Here is a 22116-nt window from a genome sequence, read left to right on the forward strand (position 1 = left end):
TTGCAAAATTTTAAATATAACCCCTACCAGGAACTAGGGAAACAAAAATACCCTGCTCTGTGTGTTTGCCTCACAGTGCAGCTCTCGTTGACAGACAAGTTTTAGCCTTGCTCTTCTTCCAGCACAGGCATTTGTGTCCTGCCAGAATCTGGCACTCGGCTTGGAAAGGGAAATTACTAGTCCTTTCCTGAAAGTCAATTACTGTTGGTTCAATCCCAGATAAACTGGAGAAGGCCTGCCAAGAGGCCATGAGTACATTCAAGGCCAAGTTTCTACAGGTGTCCATGCAGTTACAGTTGACTCCATGCTCCCACACTGTATAGAGAGCCGAGGAACGCGTACCAGCTAGAGGGAGTAAAAAAGCAGTATTAAGGAAGCTATTCAATTCATGTCCATTTCCTAAAAACATGGAGTGCAATCTGTGAAAACATCCTTGACATCAGTCGGAGCAAAAGAGGCATTTCAGATATATGCTGAGAAGTTGGACAAGTGTCTTAACTTCCTTCCCCACAGCTTCTGGAGTGATTTACAACATCCTTCTAGTAAAGGATCCAGAGTAATTTGGAGGGAGGAAAAAGACTTATTGGAAGATTAAAGAAATCACTGATTTGCCAAAGCTAACAAATGGAATCAAAGCTCAGCTACTCCTCACTGGAAGGAGATATCGGACTTCTGGTTAGCAGGAGAGTTGGTACCAGTTTGTGTATGACTTCATGACAGAGACAGCAAAGAGGTCCCAAGTTCTGCTTAATAAATGAATTGACTTACAAACCCACCCTTTGCCAACTGAGCCAAAGTCCAGGGGCCTCTGCAGGAAGGAGATACTAACGAACAATAATTTAGAAAGGAAAAAGGAACAGTTCAATGAGCAAAACTTGCTCTGCCAGGGCATGACTCTGCTCTCGCCCACAGAGAGGTCTGCCATTGTCCCCAGTTGGGCAGGTCCCTTGCTCATGGTCCCAGGGTGAGACACACCAATGGTGGTAACCTTAACGGCTCCTAAGAATATCCTAGCATTGGCAATTTGTATTTCCTCTGCCCACGTCTATTCAAAGCATCACTGAGCAAGGTTTTCCATCCTTAGGTTCTCTTACATTGTCCCTGAAGAATACGATCAGAATTATTAGCTACTTTTTAGCCTGAAGATTTTTTCTGCATCCCCCGTCTAATGCTCTGCATTTTATTTTGTCTCCGTATTAATCATTCCATTATCAACCTGTGACAGCAATTAGATGGGAGATTTCCAGTATCTGGAATTTCTCTTGGTGAACTCTATTTGCAATAATGCTTCCCTTTCTATTTTCCATGGTAATAACATTAAGTTTAATTTTAAACAATATGGCTTTTAATGTAGTACACGTTTCTTTTTGATACAAAGGTGATAAAAGCAATGCAATCTTGGTCGCTATTAGTCTTTCACAACAGTCAGGCATTTAGGATCAACTGATTTTCTGAAAAAAAAAAAAAAAAAAAGAATGAACAAAATATATCAGGGATTTTTCTATTTAGCTTTCTGGATATAGAGCCTTGAAGGTCATGTTTAAACCCAAGATGAATCCTACCATGAAGATTAAAAATTGTATATTGAAAAAGAGAAGCCAAGGGTTTTAGGCAAGCATGAACACTTTAAGAAGCTTGAAGTTATGGGCAGAACAGCAATAAAGTAGCATGTTAACAACACTGTTCTGATAACACTGCAGGAATCAATAGTTTATGATAGAGTTTATTTCAACCTTATTTGAAAAGGTTCAATGACAGAATACCTATAGCTATGTGTTTCTGAAAGAGCTGCAGGAGTTTCTCCAAGAAACTTATCTACAGGCGAGTTTCCCCTGTATAGCTGTTACAAGGCTAAATAAATTTGTCTGATGCACTGTGCATGGTACAGGCATATGAGGCCGAGGTGAATAAGGGTATTGGAGCAATCAGAGGGCTTCTGTCCTGATGCATCTCTCAATTAGCTACAAACCTCAACGCACTGCAGTTGGTAGCTATAGGTGATGGAAAGCTTGAGCAGTCTAGAAGGAAACTGCTGTATTGCTTTACAGGATGATACCATGAAAACACCATTAGAGTCTGAGAGACAATATTAGAATATTGTTTGAACATCTTTCATCAAAGTTGGTGTTTATACTGCTGCTAAGCCTGTTAGAGTATTGCATTTAAAAGAGGCTGGGACTCTGCCAGTGAAACATCTACACTGTAAGATGTCAGCTCATCGAAAGACTTTGTGAGAATGTATTGATTCTGATGAGACTTTCATCAGGAAAGGTTTCTCAGCTCCTGGCCAGTATGCCTCAGCAAAAGCCAAGAGAGACTCACGGCAGAGTAAGGAATTGCCTACTTCTTGGGCAGCTCGTCAGGAACGTGGGAGAACCAAATTCAAGAGCCTGCACTGTGACTCAGAGCAAGCTGCACCTCCCAAAGCCCACGCAACTGGCCTTGCCCTCGGGCTCTCTATTATTCCTGAATAGGCCTCTTTCAATCTTTTTTCTGTAGAACCTTTTGGGAGGCCTTGAGTTTGTGTTGATGCAGAACAGAAAAATCCCTGAAATCTAGAAAATCTTTGGGCATGGGAAGCCTGGTTCTCTCCCAGCTCTTCATATTGGTTTCTTTTTCCTGAAGCCGTTGATTCAACAAGAATTGGAGATTTCAGAGGGAAAGACCACCAAGAACATCATTGCCGAATCCTCCTCTTTGCAATTCACTTCAGAACATCGATCAATGCCAGTATCCCAACTGGATCAAAGCACTGGGGCTATTGCTCTGTTCTCAGCCGCACAGTTACCCACCATCAATATCAGATTGTTTTGTCTTCTAGTTTAGTCTGCCTAAAGGAATGACTCAAAATTGCTAAGAAAACGCTGCTTGTTGCCTTGAGTCCTCTCATTAGCAAGGGACCCGTCAGTCTGCACATTCGCAGCCCCTGACTTGGTACGCTTTCAGTAGCTAATAGCTTGGCACATGGACCCGATGAGCCTCCTTCTGTATCTTGGCAACGACAGCTATAAACATTTCAGACATGCCTGGCTGCTTCTCCGTGGAGCAGGGCACGACCAGACGTTGCAGCCATAGAAAGAGACAGGTGTGGGGGAGGCAGGAGAGGGCTTGTTGCATGTCAACAGAGGGAAAAAAAACTTTTTAATTCACTAAAAATCTCTTTGGAAGGCTATGTTCAGATTCAGGCGATTTCCCTTGGCACAAAACCAACATCAGACCCTGTCATTTCTCAGCAGTTGAAAGTATCATGGAAGGATAAAGTGTAACCGAGAAGCGGAATCAGATGCTAGCAGCATTGCCATCTTTCACTTGATTTTCCACTTGAAGTTCAAGAATAAAATATTAGTGTTCACAGGAAATGTACCTTTCCAGCTGCAGTGTCTGCAGGTATGTGATATCTAGACCTGTAAAGGCATCTCAGGCTTGTGGATTTCCATGGGAGCTGAAGCAGTACAGAGCCTCCATGGCTTTGCCTTGGCTTTAATAAAAGGCTATGGTTGTTTTAGAAATCTCGGCCCTAGCACAAAAAATAGACTCACTTTGTTGATTGTTTTTCCCTCAGCAAGATGCTCTCAAGTGGATTCTGAGCTCTAGAAGGGTTTATCCATTTTTGGAGGATGTTTCAGCTCAACTCCTTGGCTACATTCATGCTTCATTAGCATGTGCAGTTGCAGCACTTGCAGACATGATTGATAGAGCTTTCCACTAGCTCACTGCCACATGGAGAGCACTGTCTCAGTATCAGAGCAGGTATTAGCTCAGATACTCAAACCACGTACTTACCACCTAAATCTGGTGCTTCGTTGCCATTTGGGTGCTACTTCAGAATGATATTTTGGCTCCATGCCACTGTACTTGCTCCAGCTCAACTCCTACCCCCACCTCTTAGATCTACTGAGATTTACTCCAGCAAGGCTCTCAGGCCAGAAGGATAGCAGCATCAAACCAGCAGCCCCAGTGGTACACAGCCTCCTTCCACTCCTTTTACCCCATGCCTGCTTCCAACTCACCGTCCATCCCACTTCCACATGATGGGGAGGGAATTACGTGCTTTGTGCCTTCTGCAAGGAATGATTTATGTGGATAGATAAAAAACAGCCTCAGTTGAGACCAGAGCTGCCTGATGTTTAACCACGGGCAGAGCACACATGGCTACATCCATCCATGGAGCGTTTCACAACAAGGGCCAATCCAATCAACTTGTGACCACTGTGCTGATGATAGGACCCTGCTTTGCACAGCTCAGCTTACACACAGACATGAAAGCTCCCTTATCCTGCAAGTTTTTATTTCTGGAAATGCCACAAGTGTTTTTTTTCCACAATGCAAAGCCCAATGCTTCTCCTTTAGAAGCCACAAAAACTTCCTCAGTAACTCCCTGTGTCCCTACATCAATTTTATTGCATTCCTCCTGGCATGGGGAAGGAATGAAAATGGGTGATGGTAAGATATCTGCATGTTTTCTCACTGCTTTTGCTGACTCAGAAATTTGAGAAGAACAACAAGCAGCAGCAGACAGCATAACCTAACCTTATCATGCTGGAATCCAATTGTGTGGCTTGCACGGAGCATTTCCAAGGCAGCCTGTCGCTCTTATTGTTTATGTTGCATCACAGAAAACAGCTGGAAAAACTGTAAACTCCTTGATTTTGCTAAACTTTACAGAAAGTTAGTTGTTACACTTGTGAACTTTACGCAACAGTGGCACAAACTTTCTTTTTTCAAGCTTCCAAAAAAAAGAGGGGAAAAAAAAAAACCTTTTTTGTTAAGGCTGCTGCAAAGGTTCAGACTTGTTTTTTTTAAAAAAAAAAAAAAGAAACCCTGATGACTGCCAACTTTAATTGCCAAAAATGTGCTTTCAGTTATTAAAGTCCTAATGAGGTAAGTAGGGGAAAGGACAGTTTCTTATTTCTTGCTCAGGACAAAAAGAGAGAGGGAGGAAGAAAAGCAATAAACAGACTAGCTGGTGCTGTGGGGTGCAGACAATGTAATGACCTACTGGTCATAGCTTTAGAGCCACCAGTATTGCAGTACGAGCCTCGCTATTTTTTGCTAAGGAAATAAATTTATTTGCTACTAACAGTAGCAAGGTATTACCCAGTCTCCAGAGAGAGCACAGCACATACACAAATGCTTTCCTGGGGCCACTGAGTGCCTTCTGACATGTTAGGAGAGACTGGAGCATGGAGGGAGGAAAGCAATGAAAACGCAGGTGAGGGACAGCCACATTTTCTTATTTCTTGGCCACAGTCTATTCCCAGCAGCTCCAGTGAAATATGCTACCTCCTCTCCTGTGTGACTAACATAGCCACAACTCAAATCAAAAGGCACCTGGGCTACACAGCAAATTCTAAATCTTTATACAGCCAAGTAATTCCCATGGGGAAATAGGATGGAGCCTTCCCCTTAGCATTTACAGTACTTGTGTAACATCTCAGGACCAGGGGTGAGAAACTGTGATGAAGGTTTTTGTACGGGAATGACACGGCTTTGGAGGCCCTGTGGATTTTTAAGAGTCAACAAGAGGTGAGGGGTTTTGGCGAGGTGTGAACAGAGGTGGCTTTAGACAAGCAGAGATAAGAGGGCAGAAAGGAGTTGGGCTACTTCAGGTTTTGGTAGAAGTCACGCTAGGTGGAAAATGCAGCAAGAAATATCACATTGTGCATTAACTCCAACAGCACGGAGACAACAATGGCCTCATTAGCCATTGCAGATTCATACACTACAGGTATGACCTTCTGCTTGTGAGTAATTTTGCCCCTCCGAGTGGCCGAGCCAGTGGGCATGCACATCTGCTGAGCCAGGAGGCAAGGCGAGCCCTTGCTACAGACCCACCCCACTTTCACCAACACGTGAACACTTCAAGCAGCTTTTTACATGGCACATTATTGGCTCTGGTTATGCATGGAGAGAGAAAGACCAAGTTATAGTCCTCCCAACCTACACTGTCTAACCATCCACTTCCCAGCTTAGCCAGGCTGCGCGTACTTGGTCCATGTCCAGCAAACAGCAGCTTACTATTTTGTTTCAAGACCATTCCTAGAATCAGGAACTGAAACTAGTCCAGGTATTTAAACATCTTTTCACACTTACTTACATAAATGCTTTTTAAAAACAGAGTTTCCTAGGGTGGCTTCAGATTTGGTTACTTATTCCTACTTTTGTTTTGGCATTCACTAACATTCGTGGGAGCACGTGTGTGTCTGAGCTCACCTGCTGATATTTGTTTGGGGATTTGTCCCCATAAAACAGGGCAGAAGGACTGATTTTCTGTATGTTTTTGTAACAGGCAAGATGAAGAGTTACTAATGACACAGCAGACAGCCTCCAGAGTCAGTGCTGGGTCTGAGCCCTGCAGCACCTGGAGGCAGACCTGTAACGGGAGGAAAAGGAGAAGATGGGCAGCAGGTCCTCCTTCCCCCAGGGCAGCCGCTCAGCCTCTCGCATTTCTGCCCATAGGGGATACAGGGGAAGAGGCAGAGGAAATGCTGACAAGAGAATAAGCAGCTAGATATAAATTAATCCTGGAACCATCTCAAGTCCCATACTGTTCATAATTACCTATCATTTTCCTGATCCAAACGTTCACTCCTCTGAAAGACCCTAATCCATTACCCGCCACGTACTGCCCCTTTGTAATTTCCTCATCTGCACTGCAATGCTCCGCTAAGCTTTGATGTTCTGGCAAGACCAGGGAGGCTCTGAAATTTGGGATTAGCAAACATCTACAGGCACGATGTAGGCTCTCCAGCATTAACACATGTTCCAGCATCTGAATCTAATAACTGCACACCAAAATTTGCAAAAGGCAGCAAGGTGATTACTTGCTCTTTCGGGTGGCAACGCCTGGGCCAGGAGAGCTGTTTGAAGCCAGGGCAGGCTGGAAACACACATAGCATCAGCTACAGCTGCTCTGTTAAAGGGAGGTTACACACCCTGCTGTCCGGGCGCCTCTGTCCTAAGGACAGTCAGGTTGGTTGATAGAGAAATTCATTCTGGGGAGAAAGGCGTTAACCCTTGAGCAATGCTGCCCCAAAGAAGCACCATTCTGGGTGTGTGTCTGCATGCTTTTTTTTTTTTTTTTTTTTTAAACACCGCCATGCTATTCATGGAAAAAACTGTACATAAAATTTCCAAACCGTGGTTTACATGCCCTAGTCAGGAGCTGAGCAGTAGTGCTTGCAGCATGACGGGCTTTAAAATTCAGCAGCTCCCCTTGAGGTGTTTGCAATCCTGTCTGATTCCTAGGTGTACATGCAGTAATTACAGCAAGAGTAGAGTCCTTGTTGCATAAATCTGGTTTGAACAACAGTATCAAAGACATGAAAAATCACAAATCACACAAATCCTTTAACCAAAGGGTTCAGCATCCCTTGCATTAAAAGAAAATCCTTGAGATCCAGAGTACTAATCATAAATGTGAGTATTTCTCTCTGAGCAGAGAAGGTGCCTTTGCTGAGCTCTGAGCTGACATTGCATGTAGGCTGCCTCAGACCAGGGTAATGTCTGTTTATAAGGTTCAGATAGAGGGGGTGTAAGTAGCTCTCCAATTCCGGGATAAACAGCTGCAAACAAAACACAAGAAAAACCAGTTTTGTTTTGTTTTTGACTAATTTGTATTTGCTGAGAGCATGGGGTTTGTTCCTGTTGTTGCAGCTGTAAATTTCAAGGCAGCTGCAAGGTAAAAACTAAAATTGTACAAGCAATTAGCCCATGGTAATGTCTAATCACTGCTGGCATCTAAAAAAATGTGAAACAGCAGGGATGTTTAACTTTGAAAACCAACTACTGCACAGATGCAGGAACTATGTTTGTTGAGGAAGTTTTCCTTGGCATATCAATGTGAACTGTAAAAATCGGCTCAAAACATAACAACATAAAGGCCACAGAACTGTAGAACAAAGTATTATGGTTCATCACATAAACATTTGAGTATAATTCCTAGGAAACGTATTCACAGAAATCAAATGGCTTCTAAGGGCCAGTGTCCACCAGATCAGTTTGAAAGTAATTATTTTCAGCTGTCCTTAGTATGCCTCAAGTTCATGCTCTTCTTAGCCATGAAGATTGCAGGTGTGATCCTGCATCCTTTGCACAGGCTCTGTGTGTGAGCAGGGGCCACCCCAGCAAATAAAGGTCACAACACAGCCCAATCCAGCAATCTGTGCTGAACCAAGCAGCACACAAGAGCCTTGAGGGGGTGTGTGTGCCAAAACCTACAGCAAGAAGTTGAAATGCATTAAAAATAATCTTAAAAGTCATGTCTACAGTCAGGGTTCAGCTTGTTGAGGAGGTGCTGGGACCACCCCTGCCCCAGCCAGGGAGCTGGAGCCTCTCCTGACTGCCCAGCTCTGACCCACTGGGTGCAGGGAGCTGGGCCGGGCAAAACACCCATTTATTTTCACACATTTGGCACTTTGTAACTGATGCATAACATCCTATCGAGCAGTGAGGTTGGTGCCGACCTCACCACATGAAAGGGCTCTCCCTGATGTATGGGATTGTTGCTATTGTTTTTCCTTGCAAAATTATGGCTGTGGTATATTGCTGTCTCCAGGAATGCGTCTCTTGGAGAAATGTGCTCCAGGATCCAGAGATACAGCAGTTAATTCCACATTTCTCAAAATTAACTGCTAGCTTGACTGCTGGAAAATGTTGGAAAAACTCAGGATTTTCTAATTACAGACCCAGAAAATCATGCATTAGTATTCAGGGGACACATAACACACACATGCAGAGCACAAGGAACATCTGTGACACCACGGCAGTGGCACAAGAGGCAGCTTTAAGAACAACCTGTCAGTCCTTTCCACTTCTGATCCAACCTAACGCCAGCACTGGCCTGTGTCAGAGCACACCGCCTTGCATAGCATGCTAAATCCATTCTGGCTTTTTTTTTTTTTTTTTTTTTAAGAAAGAAAATCCTGTATTGATTTAAATCAGTGTAGGCTAGTCAAATCAGTGGGGGTACAACATGTGCCTGCACCAACTGCTACCCCTATATTTTCAGATGAAGCAGGAAAAGAAGAATAGCACAGAGATAGCCAGCTAAAATTGTATTAGGAAACAGAGGAGCAGTTAAATGCACTCCGCAAACCTCCTACCTGCTTACTGTTTGCCCATGAGCAGTGTCAGTAGAAAGGCACAGTAACATGTGTCCAGGAGCAGCAAGTACAGCCACCCTTGGACTGAGAGGGTGAGAACAAACCATCCACACCAAGGAGGGCCAGCACATACCCATGCTGACTGTGGGGAAACAATCAGTACAATTCGCTCATAATCTGCCTCCTTCCTCTTCCTCCTCACGAGTGACCATGCTGGTGCACAGAGGGTCCCCACCTACCTGCTGTACTCCCTGCAGAACACCTAAAAAGCAAAGACTAGAAGACAGGATCTCTGCAGCCCATATTGCTCCAAGGAGCCTCCTCAACCAGGAGACAGCAAACTGAAGCATCAGTGCTTTTAAGGAGCTTCATGTGGCCAGCTCATACTCCTAATGCTCCACCACAGGTGGGTGAGCTGTGGGTTGCTCCCCTGCAGTAACGCTCATTAAGTGCTGGAATACATCATTTAGGCAGGTGAAACATCTCAGTAATCGGGTTCAGCTTGGATTGGTGTCTGTAGGGAGCAGTCTAGACACAGCTGGTCTTTTCTAGTGGATGAACAAGGTAACATCTCAGTGTCACTCTATGATGCCAAGGAGGAGGTGTTTCCAAATGTGCCTTTGGAGCCCTTCCAGCCCCATCAGACACAAGAAATGCACAGGTGCAAGGAGCTGCCCCATCCCGTCTGCTCCCCAGGTGAGCAGGTTAGCCACGTGCACTCTTCCCAGCCTCTGCAGCAGATGCAGGTGGATATTGGTTTGCAAATCCACTCATGAACCAAGTGCACGTCCCAGGGGAAAAGTATGGAAGTGTGTAAAATGTTCCCAGGTGGGAACTGCTGGTGGCTGGGACACGAGCTCCTCTGAGAGCAAACAAGCAGCCAAGCAAATGGATGGGTGAGATCCATCCACAGTCACTATCAGCCTGGGGAAAATAAAGAGTGCCTGGGTTGTCACAGATTGCTTCCTCATAATCAGTATGGGTCATTTCTTGAGCTTATTACAAAATTTAATTAAAATAGTTTGAAACCTTTTTTGTCATTTTACAGCTTTCATTTCTGCCTTCTGGGACTTTTTTGGCTCCATCTTTTTTCTTTTTTTTTTTTTTTAAGTTACATATTTCTGTTCTTCTCCATTAACTGTCATAATTTTTTGTGGCACAGTAAAGCTGAAAGTGGGCTTTGACCCATGTATGTTATGCCTTTGTTAGCAAAATAAAACTGGAAAAGCATCTTGCAAAAAAATTGTATAAAGAACCACTGTGTATATAGTATTAGCTTTCTTTAATCCATAGCTGGGCACTTTTTCAAGGCTGAGAAAAAGAGATGCAGACTTAAGTACTTTTAACATAATCCTCCAACATCACGTAAATCACAGAAGAAAAAGCCAGCTCCCACAAACACCAACCTGAAAATGTACGTAGGTAAATCTGGTGGTTCTACAAATCTGATGGGGTTTTGCTGAGCAAGTCAAATATGCAGCTTCAAGGTTGGCTGAGCATCAATATTATGTTCCAGTCTACCTCTACTGTCATATATTTAATCTCCAGTAATTAAACTTCTAAATGAATCCATTTCACAAAAGCTACAGTGCATAGAGTGAATCGGTGAGGAAATTTTTGTAACCTCAGAACCAACCCCAGATCGGGGTGGAGCTGCTCTCCGTGCAACAGCCTATGGAGCAGATAGAGACATAACTGTCAAAATAAAGACAAAACTAAAAGAAAAAATACAAAGAACTCCCTTGGCTCAAGGTTTTCAAGTTCTTTCCTGTTACTAAAAAAATATTTTCTAAACACACACAGCATACTGTTTTGCTGCAGCCCCTGATTAAAAAAAAAATATGAGGAAGCTGATTAGAAACTTCTGATTAGAGGTAAAAAATATCACTGATAATATCTGGGTGCAAAGTGAGAATTCACAGCATGACAGACATGGAGAGAGCAGTCTGTCACCTGGATTGCTTGCTTTGGTGAGATAAAATGAGTTTTACCATGGCCAAATCCAACGCAGACAGCTAGGAGCAGGGACTGGATGTCATGTATCTCCAGAGGGATGCTATGGTAAAAAGGGGCTTGCCTGGTCCCAAGATGCACTGCCAGGAGGGCACAGCCTTCCCTGGGTGTGTAAGAGCAGGGACGACAGGGCTGCAATGCCATGGACAACACTGGTGTTCGACTTCTGAAGGATGGAGAAAGGCAGGAGCTGTTTTGCTAGAGAGGAGGGCATGGTGACCTGAGCGCTAGGGAAACACTTGTTCGGCATGCACTTACAGAGCTTGTTCTTATCAAGAAGATTTAGAAATGCTTGGACTATAGGGAAGAAGAAACTTTGGGGAGAAAATACCAAGCACGTAAAGGTTATTTAATAATGAGGGAAGACAGCAAGAATGACTGGGTAGGGACTGAAGCCAGACAAATTCAGATGAGAAATAAGGCATTGCATTTTCAGAGTGAGGAGGATTAACCTTTGAAATGAACTACCCAATGAAGTGATGGATCATCTGTCTCCTGGTATCTTTAAATCCAGACTGGATGCCTTCCTGGAAGACATGTGCAAGCCAAATACAGGTTTCCTGCTTCACACAGGGATGGATGGGTGAGGTTAAACAGCCTGAGGTACAAAGGAGCTAGTATGGATGATCTAACAGTCCCCTCTAGTCTTTAAACTCTGAATGTGTGACTCAATGAAACATGATACAACACAGAAATGTCTCCAGGTCTCTGAATTACTGCCTGTTACAGGTAATTTTGAATCGTCCCATGCCCATCAGGCAGTCCCACTGACATCCACAGCACTGCCTGCAGATGAAGCTGCTGTGCCACGTGGACAACCACGGCTCCATCTGGGCATAAATGATCATAAAATGGCCCAATTTGCTTCTCAGCAGGACAAAAAGAGCTAATGCATCACATTGCTCATCACAACTATGAGCCAACAGGTCCTCACCTTCCACTGCTACGAGGCTCAGAAATACACAGAGCGGAATATTAATACGCTTTTCAGTGTTTTAAACACATCATTGAAGAGAAAAGTTTCTTTCCCCCACCCCCTATAGAGTATGTCCTGAACCCATCAGACACCTGTGCTCCCTGCAGATAGCCCTCCCTCCTACCTGGTTGCTAACTCCTTTTAGCTCTCCCTACTAAGAAAAAAATTCATTCAGATCAAAACTGGTAAGAACGTACAGTAATTTCAAGCAAAATTTAAACTTCCGTAGAAGAATAATAGAAGAGACTAGGAAAAATCCTAAAAGTCCCACCAACTTTATAAAGCCCAACCCATGCGTGCTCCGAAGGGCTGAATCTCCAGTTAGGCTGGCAGTGTGCCCAAAAAGTCAGACCTCTAGGTTGGCTCTGGAGCAGAAAGGGTAATACTTCCATCAGTGTTGCAGAATGGCAAACCCAAAAATTTTCCCTCAAATGTCCAGAAAATCAGGAACACGTGGCAAGCAAGGCCCCATAGTGCTACCTCTCTATATTTCACTTCAACTTTTATCCATTCCATGTGTTGCTTTCTTGCCATTTAGAAACTTAGCTCTCATTTATCAGCGTTTTCACATTTCACTTCTGGACAGTGCTATCCATGCATTATCCACCCTTTTTATCTTGCTGTTTGAACTGTGTTCTGTAGCTCTGGTTCAGTTTTACCATTCATTCATCAGCATGAAGTTAAACAATTACTAAACAACTTGGGTAGCTGGCAAGCAGTGAGGAAGCAAGATCCATTTCTGCCCAGAGGGAAGAAAGATGTTATACAATAGCATGGCCTTTGTTTTGCATCTCACGGGTGATGCTATTGATGTGAAGGTTATATCACATTATGTGCCAAACCACTTGAGCTAGTTTCAGATTGCAGCTCCCCTTGGGGTATTTCCACTCAATATATAAGATAACCAGATCTGCTCTCTGTCCACTCCTAGCCTGGACAGTGCTTAGTCAGCTCCCCAAATCTTGGCAAGCTGAAGCGAGAAAGCGGAGCTGCACTCTTCCCTAGTTATTACCATTTTATCAAAGATCACTCCTCTTAATGCTATGGAGCACATGGCAAAACAATGAGCAAATTGCGTGTTTTCCTGCAGTGAGCAGAAACCAGTTAAGTGACTGTAAAACATAGTGCCCCATACTTGTCAGTAAATTCTGCTTGCATCTGCAGAAGGGTAGTACTTTGTTTCGGCTTTAATTCATGACCACAAAACTGCTGATTACCTTGCTGCAAAGAAATGGACTTTGGGTGCGTGACAGAGGTACAGTTCTGCTTCCCACACATCAGGAACATCAGGATTCAGGGGTCTGACCTGGGTCATGCTTTATTATTTTGTTTTTATAATTATCTCAGCATTTCCTAATACTAGGAAATACAGTACAAATAACAGTGATCTTCGCTTTGTTTTGTAGACCTTGATGTTTTCCCCCACAAGCTTTATTTTACATTGTAATTGTTATTTTGCATTATAATTATTATTTTGCATTACAATCTGCATTTCATGTTCTGTCCTCCCAATTTTCTTGCACCGTGCTAATGTGAAATATCAAAGAGGTTTTTTTGCAGAGCTTGATACCTAGTGGAAAGACTACTGCTGGATGACTTCGACTGAGCCATAACACCAGAAACCAAGTGTGAAAAGGGGCCGGTCCACTAACAGCCACTCCACGGGCACGTTCGAGGATTCACAGATCAGAAAGCACGATGTGCAATCTGGCCTGAGATCGCTGTCCAAACCTCGTGCTTCCAAGGAGATGGGAACGGGGTCTGCAGGGAGGAGTTTAGGATTTTGTTGATTTAACCCTCTCAAGCTGTTTAAAAATAACATTCCCTGTGCCTAAAACATATCTCTGCTATTCCGATGTCCCTTGGTTTTTTATCACATTTTTTTCTTTTTTCGGGTTAATGAGTTCTCACAAAATGACTGGAGGCATGTAACTACACTAGCCTGAAGTTTTGGGTTTAAGGAACTGAACCTTGGGGCTCTTCTGTCCAGGCAAAAATGCCAGATACAAGATTTTGCCTTAAAGGATACCCAGGGGATCCAGAGATGATAACAGGAACAATAATCAGACTGGGTTTCTCCAGCACAGGGTGCTAGAGAGGCTAAGCACTGCTGGAGACAGCCAGCTTTTCAGATGGGGATCTGGTCACAGGGTATTAATGTCAAACAAATGTAATGTGCACTAGGGCAAGAGAGTCTGTAAAGATTTTATTCTAGTGCCCCGAGTCTGGAAATTTAAGAGGTCATGAGGAAAATGCCTTAAATTTTGAGGCCATTACTAAAGGGCTGAATCAAAATTCTCCATAAAGAGCCTGAAAGTACTGAGAAATCCATTATCTGAACTCTATGGGCTGGGCTTACTAATGGTCAAAATCAAAACTGCCTTTTTCATTTAAAAATATGCATGCAAGTACTCATCTCAGTGCAAGAGACTCAGGTTCAAGTCCTTTTTCTGCTCATTACAGGCTTTTTTTTTTTGCTCCCTCCTGCTGGAACTGCTTAATTTGTATAAACAGTGAAGCATTCACCAGATTAGAGCTCCTGCCAGTATAATCTTGTCATTATGGCGACAGCCAGGAGATGGAAACCCCCGTGCAGGTCTCCAAACCAGGCGCATTTTGGGGAAGTGTCACAGCTCTGGGCGCCCATCTCCCGTATCACCCCTGTGCCACTCCCTCTGCCTCTCTGAACCAAAAGTCCGTCCCCAGGAACCTCTTCCCACCACAGCGTTACTGAACCCAGTGCATTTCCATCGGTCAGTGTTGCACAAGCAAGAGCTGGTACGGGGGGATGTTTCTCACTAGCTCTAGTCAAAATCAGCAGAAAGAGGATGGTAATTTCATCCCATTTTACATGCAAGTTCAAAAGCATCTTGGACTTTGAGTATCTGCTAAAAGTAGATGTGTCCAACATTTGTTAGGAGTTAGACTGCATTGGTTATCAGAAAAATGCAACAAAATATTCTTATTTTGTGTTCTTGCCTCATCCAATGTATTTCTATTGTTTATTTTGATTTTAGAAAAGAAACAATAGAGGAAAGTTCACCAAATGAAAAGTTTGCCAATGTTTTCACAGAAATATTTGCCACTGGAGGTCAGCTCCACATTTCCAACAGTAATTTAATAACCCAAATCTATCATATTGAAAATCCCTCTGGACCCTTAACAAACTAGAGAGACATTCATAGGCCATTTTAAAAACATCAGTATCCGCTTTGAAGATGACTCCAGAATCCCCTCTGTGCTATAGATTCTTGTTGGACAAATTGTCTCTGAATCTATTTATTTATATATATTTTTTGCAGCATTATGAGAAAACATTTCTTTATCTAGCTAAAAGTGTCTAGTTGTAGTCATACAATTGATGTTTGGCAGAGCATAGCAATACTGATTGAGAAAACAAAGAAATAAGTTGTAAGCTACCTAGGAAAGATTTCTTTACTCAAAATTGTTTAGTGTAACTATACAATTTGAAACCACTCAAAAATCAAAACAGATGCTATCAATGATTTAACTCAGTCCCACTGCTCAGCCTGCCTGAAATGACGATCTGTGCATTTCTTGAATGTCTTTTGCATCTTTCAACACACATGTTTTTCTTTTCTTTCAAATGAAAAAAGGAAACTTCACCCAGGTATTCTCAAAAAATTGACATAAACTTTAGACAAAACCCTCTTCACTGTAGGCTGGAGTCATCAGCTTACAGATTACACTGGCCAACAAGCAGGCAGAAATTGAGTGGGTATGCAGAGTCCTCCCTGGAAACGCTCAAGGCCAAGTGTTTTTTTGGCCAGTCCAGGCTCTCCTGGCTCCTGGCGAAGCGGGGCCGATGCTGAGGCTGGGCACAACGCGATGCCTCCCACTGCCGGCACCACCACCTGCACTGCTGCTGTGGAGCAGCACTGCTGGCTTGGCACACAGGGCGGCTTCACCCTATATAATCTGCTCCAGCAAAACCACACTCAACCCCCCCCAGCAACTGGAGGTTTCAGGCCAAGCTGGAAGTGCTGTGTCAACTGAGTGCCATGCAGAAGTGAGCATCAAACATGGAGCAAACCAGGGCTTTGGGCAGTCGAGGCGCATCCTTCCTTCCAGGCATCTCCTACATGCAACAGAAAGAACATTTTCAAGCAAGCAGATGAATCGTATCTTTCTAAGCAGGACTCAGGGTTTGCTTTGTGATGAGGTTTTCAGCAAACAGCCCTACACCATGGGACTTTTCCTTTCTTGCTGGCCAGGCAGACTGTTCCCAGCTTGCTGAGCTGCACAGAGCAGCAAAACCTCCACCTCCAGCCTCCATGCTGCAGTGGAGAGAGCAGGGATGCAGGCCAGCTCTTACTGAGTGACCTGGAAAGAGCACAAGTGAGGAAAACCCTGACCTAACCTGTTTTGTTGTTCAATCAGAGTATCCAGGCAGGAGTCAGCTGCTGTCCATCCTCCCTCATACCTGTAGCATGAGTAAGAGTCACAGTTAATTTTCTTGCCTGTTCTTAGAGCAACACACATGGTCATGCACATCTCATAGATATTTCTCCTAGATCAGAGGAGGCTAACATTTTAATATTGCTTAAGAGATGAGTATACCCTCTAAAAAAGCTCCTTGCATTGCTCCAACTATATGCAGCTGATTTGGGACGAGATGCCTGCAGACTCTGGCTGGAATAACAGCAATAAAACAAGAGACCAGGAATCCTCCCACTGCCTCGGAAAACACGTCCTACAGCCAAAAGAAAACCCACTGCCTTCAGATGCTCCCCGGCAGGCACACATCGGTCTGTTCCTCCCACACCAGCAGAGCTGGGTAAGCTCTACCATGTCTACCATGTCATCCAGGCAAAGTTGTCTTTGCCGCTGAGGTTATGCTTCTTGGCGAGGCGAGGACAAGGCAAGTTTCTCTGGGAGAAGAATGGAAAGTGTTTGTGTCCCTGGATAGTCTCTGGAAGTGCGTGGGTGTTTCTGCATGCTTTGAGGGCCTGGCTCCACAAAATATTTAGGCACATGTTTAACCAGAAGTGACGTCCAACAGAGTCCTGCAGAGACAGACACTTCCAGCTCCAGCAGGATCCAAACAGCTTTCCATGAAGTTTCAATTATTTTTTTTTGTTCAAGCCACTAAAATAGCTTTCATTCTGACAAGTGCCTGTCCATGTAGCAGCTGAATTAAACTCTCTTTGAAGTATAGCAGGTCCTGTCCCTCACGGGGAGAAATATCCATAGTACCAGGTGAGAGATCTTGCACTGCTGAATACTACCCCGTTATTAACGTGAAAAACAGAATTAATTCAATGCCAAAAAGTTGTGAGAAAGTTTGAGCAAAAGCAACATCAATTATAGGGACTGTCTCATACCACAGCTATTTTACAGCAATTCCACTTTACGTTCCTTGGCCAGCACAGCTTATTGAATAATTAAATAGCCAGATGACACACAATCAGATTAAAAAGCCTTGAATGTGAATGAATATCAGTTTCCCAATTCTGAAAGGAATTTAATCATGGAAACTTCCACCTACTGTCCAGTTTACCATATTCTGGAGAAAGCTGAAAAGCAGGGATATCCATGAGATCATCTTCATGGTGCTTTTTCCAGTAGAGAAGGAAACCTGAGCGATTGCCTCACAGGGGAACTTGGTCACAGGACACAGCTCCTGAAGATTTGGGAGGAAAAACACCCTCTTCTCATCTCCGTATAAAGTAGCTTTTTCTGACTGGGATTCACACATTGTTAAAACAGACACATCATTAAACCAGACACTTCATTAAAATGGAAACACATTTAAAACTGAGAGTGTGGGATAACTTGCTAGAACCTTACAGAGAAGAAATCAATTACAATTGCAGTAAAAGAAATACTTTTTCACTTAATAGTATCCAATATGCATTGCATTATAAACAGTGCTTTGTGTTATATAAAGACACTGTGTTTCTCAGCATATAAACCATTTAATTGCAATAATGACTCACATTTCAGCTGCAAAGCTAGACATGTATGTTTTCTGAATGTGCCAAATAAGCAAGACACCAGCTAGCCTTGGTGTATTTAGAAGAACGTGCTTAAACCACACCTCAAAGTAAACAGGAAAGCTGAACTATTGGTTGGGGGGGGGGGGGGAAGGGGGGTGTGTTCTTTTTTTTTTTTATTTATTTTTTTTTAAGCATCCCAATGTCTGCTTGGAGCCTTAATACATATTAAAATGAAAGTATATGAAAAAGTGTTAATGATTCATCTATAGAATGAACTTACCAACCATCTGAAAAAATGCTGGAAATTTTGAAGACTGTCAAAGTGTGACTTTGTTCACATATATTTTCCTTCTCCTGTTTTTAAATCCAGAATGTGCCTAAATAAGCAACAGATTTGATTAGACAAGCTTTAAAGTCAAACCACAAAAGATCCTCCATTTTGTACTGAAAGCCATCATACAGAGGAGCTGTGCAGAGGTAGCTTGTGACCTGTAGTAACTTAAACTTTGTGTCAAGTGGGCTCCATGCAGATGAACAGTCAATATAAAATATGGAGGAACTCCACTTCTCAGCCAAGAGAATTATCACTATCTACACAATTGTTGAATCTGGGAAATTGAAACTTTCCTTGCTAAATTTGCATTTTCTACACATCACGGACCATTCACTTTATTCACTCAACTATATCACATCTTATAAACATACTTTTCCATCATACCTTCTGGGACTTCTTTAAAGAACCTACAGAATTACAGCCCAGACCCACGAATTGCAGAGCCAGCATGAGGGAGCTGGTGGGAAAAGGACAGTGGGAAGAGGATCACCCCCTTACAGCAGCCCAGGCTTGTGCCAGATTAGTGACTGCATTACCATGGCCTGATGTAAACAGAAAAGATATTTCCTGTCTTGGATTACATGGCAGGGTACGGGGGATTTGACTTGTAAATGAGGGGAGGATAAAAGGGTAAAGCCCCTAAGTACACACAACAGCAAGTGCATGAGTAATGAGCCCAAGTTAGAAATGTTCCTGGAGACCCACACTTCCACTGAATTGCTTTAAAAAGTCTGATTTGCACATCTGTTGTAAGTACACCCTGGGATTGCCCTATGAAAGAGAAATATCTTGTCTTCCAACCATTCCAGAGAATAAACACACTGGGCTTCAGTCGGGTGTTAGCCGGTGATGGATCAGCGCCCACCTACCAGCTGTGTCTGTTTACAGGGGATCTGCTCCTGTTAAACACAGTGCGGCGATGCTGCTGTTACATGCCATGGGCCAGCAAAGCTGGTGTGAGGCTTTCCTGCCTCCCCATCACCCATCCCTGGAAGAGCAGTCTGCATTAGAGGATGTTAGCCCAATTGGTGCCTATTAACCTACTGCCCCAAATACAGAGGCAGGGTAATCCTTGCAAGGAATCTTAACATACTTGGGTAAGGCTGTTATGATCCGCACCATACAAAACACCTGGCAGGAGGTCCGTAAAGATAACATCCAGACTTTTGGCTGAGAGATGGACTCACAGAGAGGGACCAAGGGAGAGAAGGGAGGTCAAGACCTCTCCACCCACATTTCAGCACAAGGAAGCAGGAGTGCAAGACAACCTGTTTGAATCCCAGCTGCATTAGGATACATGGGATCACTGCTACAGACAGCACCAAAATTCACCGGTCTGAACAGTTCAATACTGTGAGGATCTTCATTGCTGGGATCTTGCCTGAAGCCTGCTCTTGGGTGTCTGGTTGTCAGATTCCACTTAAAAATTGTGTTTCTTTCTCACTTTGTAGATGCAGCATCTGTCTCGCTAGTTATATCGGGAGGAGGGAGATGTGTAATTAAGTGCAAATAGGGTTCTCATGATGCAATACAGGCTCATATAATATTTCCCAGGTGCCACTGTCTCAAACAACTTGGCAGGAGTTTCCCAGTTGTGAGTCTAGGATTTAAGAATAGCAGTAAACTTGTGTGGTCCTGCAGAAGCGCTCCTTACGTGCGGTGCTCCGATCCTGCCTTTGGGAACAGCTGTCCAAGTCCACACTTATGGCTGGGCTGGTATTTTGAAGGGAAGCTTGGTTTAGTTTTTGTGTTTTTCTCCCCTCTTCCCTTAAGACAGCCTTCACTTTAAAACCAAGTTCACTAAGTTTATCACAGGGTGATAGTGCTGTCAAGCCACTGCAAGCGGCTGGTTTGTGTTGTCTTGAAGAGGCACAGCATAGGACTAAAAAAAAACCCTTAAGTAATCCCTGCAGACAACAAAGTGTGGAAGAGTACAGTAAGTTGCATCAAAACACAGGATGCCCATTTAAGAGCAGCTGACTGGTTTGCCAGTTGCAGCTGTGCTGGAGGATGGAGAATGAACTGTCACCAGAGCTGTGAGAGGAGGGATGTGGCTCCTGAGTATGCAAAGAGCCTGAGAATGGGCAATGCTGCAATTTCCATCTCTCCCAGCCCTGACATTTCCCCTCTGCCATGACTGTATTGGGTAGGATAGGCTTAGTTTTGTAGCAAATGCTCAGTTGATGAATTTCAGCTGCTTATCACAATTTTTGCCTTTTGGCTGGACCCCAAAAGCATTTTAGCTTTTGGAAAAGGAAATTGGGATAGGTGCTATTTTATTTTAAGAAGTAAGAGTACAGTAATTTCCCTCCAAAATGATTGCTTATCCCAGACTAAGTTCTTGTTACTGTTGCTCCTGGCTCAGGCTTGGCAGGTGGCTCGATAAATTGATAATATGCTGCACAATCTGACAAGGAGCTTTATCAATCAAAACAAGCCCTGCTGTTCAGCTCAACAGGAAAGTTCAATCACTCTTCTCTAGTGGAATCAGTCTACACATAATGCTTTCATCCCAAGATAATGTTAGACTGCAGATTTGGATCTGCTCTTACTGCTCCAGGGCTATTTATATCTTTGTACCTTGAGGGTTTACTAATTAGCAGCCTTCTCCCACACCCTTTGATATCATTAAAGTAATCTCAGTGTAAGCGACTACTTTCTGATGATATCTCTGAGGGAGTGGAGAACAGCTGGAATAATTCGAAATATCATAGTTTGAGCAGTTCTCCAAGAGCAGTGATTGAAAGATGGCAATAGTTTTGCCTACGCAATCAAAGCCAGCAAAGCACCCTGGCTTCTTCGGGATGGCTGTGGCCAATGGGAGCTGAAAGATATTTACTCTCAGCCGAGTCTAAAATCAGTAGATAGCAGGGGATTAGTATGGACTTTTTCTAGTCATCGCAAACATCACTTTATCAGATAAGCACCTTTCAATCATTTTTTGTTCCCCCTCTTGCCCACCCCGCATTTGCTTTGTCTTGTTCAGCATCCAGGGTCTTTCATAGTCAGAGACCCTCAGTATATTAGGGGCAAAGTAACAACAAAACCAGGACCTGAATACGAGGGCTTGGTGAGGACTCGGGGAAAGCAGCTGAGAGTTCAGTACTGCCTGCCTGGAATCACTCGGTGTTTCCCACACTTTGCATACCCTCTGGTTCCCAGTTTCTCACACAGGAGAGCTGGGCTAACTTGTTTGGAAAATGAATTTAACACTGCTGAAATCTCATCTCAGGTAGTTTCTAATAACACGGTGGGTGAGGTTTATTTAAACCATAATTGCTTGCATTTTTTTTCCACATTACTCGCTTCGCTGCTCCACAACACGAGTTAATTTAAAGGCCTGTCATTAACTTAGCAACTCATTCTGCAAAGTTCAAAATTGGAGATGGGAAGAAGTTTTCTCCATCTTAAAAAGGCACTTCAGACCAGACTGACTCTGGTATGATCCAATAGCGGCTCCGACTCAAAAGATGAGCCCTTGTAGGAAAACATGCAGTTTCCAACAGCCACTTTGATACCTACCGTTAATTGCCTGCTCTCACTTGCGCGGTCTTACAGCAGCTTTCTGCCCTTTGCTCCTTTTTGTTCTCATTCCTGTTTGAGCACTTCCTTTTGTTGCCAGTCTCTTGCTCCCCTTCAGGACTGTTTTAGAGAGATAATAAAATCCTCGTGCAGATAGAAAGAACCAGATACAAAGGGCTATGTGAGTGTATTTATGTTTATAGCACG

At 43.5% G+C, this 22116-nt stretch overlaps 1 long non-coding RNA gene across 1 annotated transcript; it reads right to left on the reverse strand.

The window, feature by feature from the left end:
• Positions 1-15617: 15617 nt before the first annotated feature.
• On the reverse strand, positions 15618-21990 carry LOC148050082 (uncharacterized). The gene is made up of 5 exons (XR_015701619.1): positions 21910-21990; positions 18334-18430; positions 17603-17737; positions 16475-16537; positions 15618-16192 (listed from the first exon to the last, which is right to left on the reverse strand). It is a non-coding gene; the product is annotated as an uncharacterized LOC148050082 (long non-coding RNA).
• Positions 21991-22116: the final 126 nt, after the last annotated feature.

This window comes from Nipponia nippon, unplaced genomic scaffold, assembly GCF_047370975.1.
Source record: "Nipponia nippon isolate SJK-2023a ecotype South Korea unplaced genomic scaffold, ASM4737097v1 scaffold_9, whole genome shotgun sequence".
Taxonomy (NCBI): domain Eukaryota; kingdom Metazoa; phylum Chordata; class Aves; order Pelecaniformes; family Threskiornithidae; genus Nipponia; species Nipponia nippon.